The 8,594-nt window shown below is 34.2% G+C and overlaps 1 pseudogene; it reads left to right on the top strand.

The window, feature by feature from the left end:
- Window positions 1-647: 647 nt before the first annotated feature.
- Window positions 648-8,594, top strand: part of LOC119057100 (targeting protein for Xklp2-like) — a 49,114-nt pseudogene continuing 41,167 nt past the window's right edge.

Genomic DNA, 8,594 nt, shown 5'->3' with positions numbered 1-8,594 from the left:
TCTCTCTCCCTTTTTCTCTCTCTAAAAATAAATAAATATAGTCTTTAAAATTAAAAAAAAAACAGATCCATGTTTCATTTAATTACAGCCTTAGCCATCTGTCCATGTCTTGGATCAAAGCGTTCATTTTCATATTAGATAAAAAATCTTAACCAGTCAGTTTGCATTCTCATTTGCTTGATTCTTTTAAAGACAGACAATTGGCACATCTGAAACATTTAAAATTTGTACAGAAAAATTAAAGCTAGGCCACAGATCATTTTACATATATTGTGTTCTTATTCTCACTACTGTGAGGAATGTCCTTTTTAAAGAAATCATCTGAAAAACAGGATAAGTAGTAAAAAAATCTGGTTCAATATTTATAATAAAATTTGTTTAAAATTAAAAATACATTCTACAACTCAAATCTTTTTGGTTTTACCAGGCTTTTCTTGACAACAGGGTTAAATCAAATCCTAATAATGAGATCAAACCCTGTTACCTATTAATGCATGATATATCTGCAGCAGGAAAAGCAGTAAAATTAATGCTATTTAAAACATATTTAGAATTATTTAATTTCAACAAAAAAAGAAAGATATTTTTATTGTAACATTAGTCTCTAACATTACGTAAGTGTAAGACGTGCAGCACTGTAAGTCAATATGTGTATGTACCGCATTGAGCTCACCACCGAAAGCCTGGTTTCCAACAGGGAAAACACAAATTACTCGTTTTGCCCACCCTCTATCCCTCTTACCAACAGATGGTAAGTTTCCATCTGTTGTCTGTGTCTATGAATTTGTTTTGTTTTTAATATTCCACATGAGCGAATCATATGCTATTTTCTTTTTCTGTCTGATTAATTCACTTAGCATAATACCCTCAAGGTTTATCTTTGTTGTCACAAAGGTGGGATTTCACTCAGTTTTATGACGGAGGAGTGTTCCATTGTATTTACACATCTTCTTTATTTATCCACTGATGAACACTTAGGTTGTTTTCATTTCTTAGTTATTGTAAATAGTGCTGTTGTAGACATAGGAGTGCATATATCTTTTTGCATTAGAGTGTTCTTATTCTCTTCATATACTTCAGGTAAATACCCAGAAGTGGAATAGCTGAGTCATACATATAGCAGTTCTATTCTTAATTTCTTGAAGACTGTTCATACTGTTTTCCATAGTAGCTGCACTCATTCCTACCGGCAGTGAATCAGGGTTCCTTTTAATCCCACAGCCTCTTCAACACTTGCCATTTTTTGTCTTTTTGATGATTGCTGCCATTCTAACAGGTAATGGGTATGAGATACCATCTTATTATAATTTGTATTTGCAATTCCCTAATAATTAATGATGTCAAACATCTGTGCCTGTCTTCTTTGAAAATATGTCCTTTCAAATATTCTTCCCAGTTTTGAATTGAACTGTTTGTTTTCATTGTTACGATGTATGAGTTCTTTATATATTTTATATATTAATCTCTTATTGTATGTATAATTGCAAATATCTTTTCCCACTTAGTAGGTTGCCTTTCTCTTTTGTTGGTAGGTATCTTTGCTATTCAGAAGCTTTTTAGTTTGTTGTAGTCTCATTTGTTTATTTTTGCTTTTGTTTCTCTTGCTATTAATGTCAAATTCACAAAAAACATCCATAAGACCCTTGCCAAGGAACAGTCTGCCCTTATTTTTTCTGTGTATTTCAAGGTTTTAGGTCTTACATTCAAGTCTTCAATTCATTTTGAGTTAATTTTTGTGTATGGTGTAGGATAGTGGTCTAGTTTCATTCCTTTGCAGATGGCTGTCCAGTTTTTTTTACCAATACCATATTTTAGATTTTTAAATTAAAATATTTAATAGTTTTTTTATTTTTCATCCCATTTGTACCCCTATATCCTCTTCACTTACCCATCTCCATCCCACTCCATAATCACCATGTTGTCGTCCATATTTATGAGTCCTTTTAAATTTTGCTCAGTTCCACCACCTGCAAACCTCCTCCTCAGATCTGTCACCCTGCTCTCTGTCAATGAGCCTGTGTCTGTTTTGCTTGTTTGTTCAGTTTGTTCATGAGATTTCATGTAAGTGAAATCGTATAGTATTTGTCTTTCTCTGACTGATTTACACTAATTTGAAAGAATAGAAACATCCCTATGTTCATTGCAGCATTATTTGCAATAACCAAGATTTGGAAGCAGCCCAAGTGTCCATCAGTAGATGAGTGGATAAAACAGCTATGGTACATTTACACAATAGACTACTACTCGGCCATTAAAATAATAAAAAAAGAAATAAATAAAATAAAGAAGAACAATTTACTGTTTCTGACAGCATGGAAGGACCTGGAAAACATTATGCTAAGTGAAATAGGCCAAAACTATTTGTAGGAGAGACTTTCCATTGTCTGTTCTTGGCTCCTTAGTTGTAAATTAGTTTGATTGTCCGTATATGTGTAGGTTTATTTCTTGCCTCTTCATTCTGTTTCACTGATCTGTGTGTCTGTCTTTCTCTGAATACCATACTGTAGTTGTTAAAATAGCTTTGTATTATAGTTGAAATCAGGGAGCATAATCCCTCTATTTTATTCTTTTTTCTCAAAATTGCTTTGGCCATTGAAGATTTTTTGTACTTCTATACAAATTTTAGGATTTTTTTGGTTCTATTTTTGTGAAAAATGTCATTAGAATTTTGATGGGAATTACATTGAATCTATAAATTGCTTTAGGTAACACGGACATTTTAACAACACTAATTCTTTCAGTGTATAGGCATGGAATATTTTTTTATTTTTTGTGTCTTTAATTTCTTTTAACTATGCCTTACAGTTTTCGTTATGCAGGTCTTTCACCTTCTTGTTTAAATTTATTCCTAGTTTTTTGTTTTGCTTTGTTTGAGAGTGTAAAAAGGATTGTTTTCTTAATTTATCTTTCTAATTTTTGTTAGTGCATAGAAACACACCAAACTAATATATATTGATTTTATACCCTTCAACTTTATTGTATTTGCTTATTATTTTTAATAGTTTTTTGTGGAATATTAAGGGGGTAAGCATTCTTAAAAATGAACTTGCCACTTTTCTCAAAAATGGTTTGTGAATTTAGCAATAAAATTCTTTTTATAATCAAAATACTCCATGGAGTTTATTAATAAAAGAGACCATATAGGTAGTATAGTTTTATGTTATACAGTCGAATTTCAAATACTTATTTCTGAAGCCAGTCATTGAAAACAATGAGAAAGGCCTTTGGATATACTGAAAACTTTGTAAGTAGTTTTGGATGAGTGTGCATTCATTGTTATAGCATCTTGAACTTCTAATTTGTTTTGTGATTATTGTTATTCTGCTTGTAAAACATAATTTGTTTTATAATTCAGTTAAGATGAGGTGGTAATAGATAATTATAAATAAACATATAACGAATTGGGCTAGGCAGTGAACACCTGAATCCCACTGGTGAATAGCACAATCTATCTAAATACTGCCAAGAAAAATATATCCTCAGCTGTCAGTAATTCAGTATTAAATACGTACATGCATAAATAAGACAAAGGAATATTTATTACTAGGTGATGTTTTATTCTTTATCCTCAGAGGAGATCTCTAATGAGCTTGGCTGGATACTAAATGAATGCTTCTGTTTAGTTTGACTTTCATTCCCACTCCACACCTAAACTAAAGTTGCTTTCTGTGCAATAACTTTCATGTCTTTCTGCCTCTGGAACACTCCACTCTGCTTCTCTCACCCCTACCCCCTCACACAGTGCCTTGCTTATTCTTAGTCACTTTTTCTGATTCCTCCTTCTCTACCCAATTTCTGAATGTTTGTGTTTTCCACTTTTGGAAGGGCAATGTCCTGACATTTTTTAATTTGAAGTCATGCTTTTATCTAAGATGACACCTTTATCCAGTTATCTGATATTAAACACCACCTCTGTGCACACAATTTTTACACTTTTATCTTCCTGTCCTCCAATCTCCTAATCTAGTTCTGTGCCAAAGAGAACTAGAACTTCAGCACCACATGTCAAAAAGGAACTTGACATTTTTCCTCTACCATACTGTTCTCCACCATCCTGGTTTTTCTGTCTCTTTATATGACTCAACAATCCAGCTTGAAACAAGTTTGAACATAGGAATTCCTATCTATTTCTTTGTACAAATCTCCTAGTGACAGTCTGACTGTAAAGTCCTCCAGTTCTACCACCAAAGTATATCTCATGTCTATCTTTATCTCTGCTGACACTATGCTAGTCTAAGCCACTTCCCTTCTGAACTGCCATAGTTACTTCCTGACTCATTCTTACCTGCTGTGAAGGGATGGTCAAACATATCTGGGCCAGCCCAAGGTCACAAGGAGCAGGGCAAAGGAGGGGCTACTGGAACCTGGTGTGAGCAGTGACTGTAGGACACCCCCGCCCCTGTTAGTAGCTGAGGCCTTTGGTAGAGGAACATGAAGGTTTCTAAACCTCAGCTCAGCAGGTATGTTTTGGGAGGAAAAATTTCCCCCAGTTTCTCTCCTTCCATCCTTTGAATTCTGCCATTGGCCAAATCCCATGGAAGTCAGAAGGCCAGAGTATCTGATTATACTGCCTAGAAAGATCAGCTTCTCAGAACAGACGAAGGAAGAAAGTGAATAGGGAGTACCAGAAAATATTCCACACACTCCGCCACAATCTTTTTTCCACACAGTAAAGTGGTCTTTCAATGTTACCATTTTATACCTTGTGAGCCAGATATGTCAAACGACCACTGAAGCTAGAATGAAATTCAGACTTCTCAGCAGGCCTCCTGCTTGTCTTTTCATTTAAACCCCCACCTCAGTTTCTCTCTGTTCTCCCTCCCTCTTCATCTCTACCTTCCTGTCTCTCCCTGTCTCCATTCCAGCTTCATCCTGCTCTGTGCTGGTTAAACAGCTCTGTACCTCCTCTGTCTAGAATTCTCTTCATCTTTTGGCAAACCTCATAAAGGGGGAAAATTAGTTCATATCTAGTGCAACCAATGACTATTAACTTTTATGAAGAACAACAAAGGAAAGTGGAAAGGGACAGAGGTATATTATTAGTTTGTACATTTTATGTATTTTGATAGCAGTCCTTGAGAAAAATCTCTAATAAGATCATGTGTAAGCAGTGACCTGGAAGGAAGTTAGAGAGGGAAACATTTGGGTACTGTCATTGAATAGCCATCAAGGCACAGGAAACAAAAAGTATAAAATCTTTGAGGTGAGAGCAGGTTTGTTATGTTTGGAAAATACAGTGTCAGTGAGGGAGAAGCCAAAAACAACAAGTCAGAGAGGTGACCAGGGCCACACCAGATAGGGCTTTGTCGGCCCTCGCCAACGTGGTGGTTCTTATCGTAAATAAAAACTTGCCCCAAAGCTCCCGGGGAGTTACATGACCTGATTTAAATTTCAAGCAGATTACTCTCAGCTGTATTGGAAATGGGCTACAGGAAGAAAAAGATAGAAGCTGGGTAGGTGTGTAGGTGCTTACTGCTATGCCCAGGTCAGGATGATGGCGGGTCAGACAAGAGAGGGCAGGAAAAGTATTTGGATTTTTGGTATTTTGAAGGAAGAGCATGCAGGATTTCCTGATAGACTACATATGGAATAGGAGAAAAAGATGTCAGGAATTGTTTCAATGCTTTAGTACTGGATTACAAACTATATTTAGTTATACACACTCTTTTATAATTTTCAATTTGTTTCACGTGAACAGCTTTTTTATCTGCAATACCATAGCCAGCATCATGAAATAGAGGACTTCATGGGGTTGCCCCCTCAGTTGTCTATCAAAACATCTAGTACCTAGTAGGCACTCTGAAATTATTTTCTAAATGGGTGTGAATGTGTTTTATTCTTTCTTTCTAATGTCAGTCTTGATGATGTACTAGTTGTGAGCTATCTCTCAGATTATGAACCAACTAAGAAACAAACACAAATTTCCATTTGTAATGTAGATAAGATATTGCAATTATCAGCTTTCTCAGGATTTGGGAATTGTCTGGTAGGGGAAATGGAAAGCCCTGTGAGTCTGACTTTTTGTTCCCCTAGAGCATCCAGCCAAGTACCAGGCTCAGAGAAGGAACTCGGTTATTATTTTGTTGCACTTTGAATGAAATAGTTAACATTTAGAAGTTTTAAAATGCTTTTTACATATTTTCCAGTGAGTTCCTTTGAAATGCATTTTTGTCTCCTTTCTGGGTCTCTACCTCATACTTGATATTTAAGTGTGAAAGGTGCATTTGATCATTTATGTCACCCTGTTCTGGTTATATAAAATTGGCAATGTGGGTTGATGCAATTGTAATAAATGAAGAAAAGGGTACTTACAAAAAATCACATAGGTACACTGCGTAATTTTTGAGGAGCAAAATACTCTAACAGTTTTTATCTGAGAAAATTCTTATAGCCTTTAGTGAAATACATGTAGTATGGAAGAATATTTTGACTCTTTCCCATAGCCACATAAGGTTGTTTAAAAATGCACTTTCTACTTGGTGTTATTGTGTATAAAAAAACTTTTTAACAATTAAAAAATTTTGATCCACCTTTTATAAAACTGTAAAAGTCATTTTTAGTTTTATAGTTTAATTAAAATAAATTTTAGCTTTATAAAACTGGTTTTAAAAAAACAACTTATAGTTTTATAACAGTTGTTTTCAAACAAAATGTAAAGCTATATGTTGTTTTAAAAACTAATGGGTTGTCCAAAATGCTTGTTTGGTTTTTCCTGTAAGTAGCACTTACTTGTCTTTAACTTCATTCAAAACAATTTTGTTACATTGTATTATGATAGCTGTAATATCATCATGCATTAAAAATAAAACATCAAAGTTGGCAAAATTTTCTATAGCCACTTTAATATTGAAGATGAAAGAAAATAGAAAACATTTTCAGCATATTATGCTTCATTATTTCAAGAAAGGCAAACATGCAACTAAAATTAAAAAAAAAGATTTATGCAGTGTTTGGAGAAGGTGCCATGACTAATTGAACACGTAAAAAGTGGTTTGTGAAGTTTCATGCTGGAGGTGTCTGGCTGGACGATGCTCCCCAGTCAGGTGGACCAGCTGAAGTTGATAGCGATCAAATCAGGACATTAGCTGAGAACAATGATCATACCACATGGGCAATAGTCAGCATACTCAAAATATCCAAATCAGTGAAGTTATTGGTAAAAATGAAAAGGGGGTCCTATTTCACACACAAAAAAAGAACTAAACAGACTTTTTGGCCACCCCAATATATGGAGTTATATATGGATTATGATATATACATGTAAACTGTACTACACATATATACACCCAGTGGGGCAAAAGTAGCTTTACAGTTGTCCACATGGAAAATAATAAAATAATTCATAAATAATATACAGGAATAAACTGTGTTTTGTGTACTCACAACTGGAAACCTACCTACCTCACCCTGTATAACAAAATAAAGGAATATTGTGGGTATGATAGTTTTTGTATATAGTTAATTTAGTAAATTATGTAGATGACACCTCAATTTTATTTATAATGTAAAACTGTTTAAAAAATGAGTTTGAATTTATTACTGAAAAATGGAAACCAATAATTCATAATACATTTTTCTTACTCAAAATAATCTATAATCATATATGACCCTTGTTATTAAATTTACAAAATGGAATCTTTAATTATATTTAAAGGAAATATTAATTGCTTTCAATCATATTTCTTCACTATTTTATGAGCTATTTGTTGATATAATTAAAAACTAACTTTTGAAATTGTCAGTACATAGTATGTATAATATTTTTCCTTTTTTAAAATGTATTTTTTCCTTATGCCACTTATTCTTTCAATCTCATAGAGATGTGAGGGGAATGTATTTAGTTGAATTCACTGTCTACTATTGATTAAAGGCCTGAGACTTAGTGAAGTTACATGTTGACTTCAGAATTTTTATCTTGTAGAGATGTTAATGATTTATGTGTGGTAGAATAAAAACACCTCAAGAGTTGTAGTTATAGCCCTTTTAAATTTAACCAGTTTTATATTTAAATCAGCAATCCTATCCTAATATTACAGGTTAATATTGAGCTTCTCAAATGCTCTTTGAATCAGTTGTGTGTGTGTTACAATAAAGCTTTATTTACAAAGGCAGGCAGTGGGCTGGATTTGGCTTCCGGCCTGTGGTTTGCCAACCCTTGCTGCATAGCATTTCATATAGCACAAAATTGTCAGCAACCTTGTCAAAATATTTAACTCCCTCTTGTCTGGACTTTCTCCCTGGTTAGCAGGCAGCTAGAGTGATTTGTCTTTCTTCCAGATTTAGGAGCTCAGAGCTGGCTTTGGTTCAGAGGGAAGAAGTAGGTAGCTCTGGGTCACCCCTGAGGTTTAGACATCCAGTCTCCAGAGCTCCTTGGTCTTGACATCTGGGTATGTCTGCTCTTCTCTCTCTACTTCAGAAATGTTGAAAGCAGTGAGATTTTTTCTAAAGCTTGGAAACATCTTTAAGTCAATTTAGCATCTTACCGTGTTAAATGAGTTAAATAAAATATTTGACATGTTTACTGTCAGATATTTGTGTGTTTACATAGGCTCATGATCTTACTGATTTAAAATTATTCTGTGACAGTATAGAAA

Source organism: Artibeus jamaicensis, unplaced genomic scaffold, assembly GCF_021234435.1.
Source record: "Artibeus jamaicensis isolate MK-2021 breed Jamaican fruit bat unplaced genomic scaffold, CSHL_Jam_final contig_484, whole genome shotgun sequence".
NCBI classification, from domain to species: domain Eukaryota; kingdom Metazoa; phylum Chordata; class Mammalia; order Chiroptera; family Phyllostomidae; genus Artibeus; species Artibeus jamaicensis.
Note: the sequence above shows the minus strand (reverse complement) of the source record. Positions and strands in the feature narration are given on the sequence as shown.